This window comes from Chiloscyllium plagiosum, chromosome 14 (genome assembly GCF_004010195.1).
Source record: "Chiloscyllium plagiosum isolate BGI_BamShark_2017 chromosome 14, ASM401019v2, whole genome shotgun sequence".
Taxonomy (NCBI): Eukaryota; Metazoa; Chordata; class Chondrichthyes; order Orectolobiformes; family Hemiscylliidae; genus Chiloscyllium; species Chiloscyllium plagiosum.
In genome coordinates, this window is record NC_057723.1 from 73,412,330 (window position 1) to 73,413,059 (window position 730).

Genomic DNA, 730 nt, shown 5'->3' on the forward strand with positions numbered 1-730 from the left:
AAAAATGCCGGAGGAAAGATCACAGAAGCGTTTCACAGGAGGCTCCCAAGCACTAAGGATATCACCTAGACAGGGGACGAAACGTCTGTAACACAAATTCCCAGCTCGGCGAACAGAACCACAACAACGAACACCCGAGCTACAAATCTTGTCACTCCTCATTCCTGAAGAAGGGCTCATGCCCGAAACGTCGATTCTCCTGCTCCTTGGATGCTGCCTGACCTGCTGCGCTTTTCCAGCAACACATTTTCAGCTCTGACCTCCAGCATCTGCAGTCCTCACTTTCTCCTTAATTAAACATTGCCAATGAGAATATAAATGGGGAAGATCTGATCAACCTCTTTGATTTCTACGAGGGGACTATAGATAGCAGGAAAACTAAATTAGTGGAAGCAAATCCACTGATTCCTCATCTCCCAGAAAAGAACGAAAAGCAGCATCCAGAGAAGTTTCGCTTCAGTATTATTAAGAACTGTTCACAACTTGGAATCTACAGGGAAGAGACTTAGGGTCATTCGGTCTATCTAGTCTATGCTAGAATTTATGCTCCATATCAGCCTAGCCTCTTCCTCCTTCAATTATCTCCCGAACCCACATTACTCATTCCCTTTCGGACCATATATGCATCGAACATTACTTAGAACCCCTACAGTGTGGAAGCAGGCCTTTTGGCCCACCAACCCCACATCAAATATCTGGAGCCATGTTCCAAAACATGATTGGTTTTAAA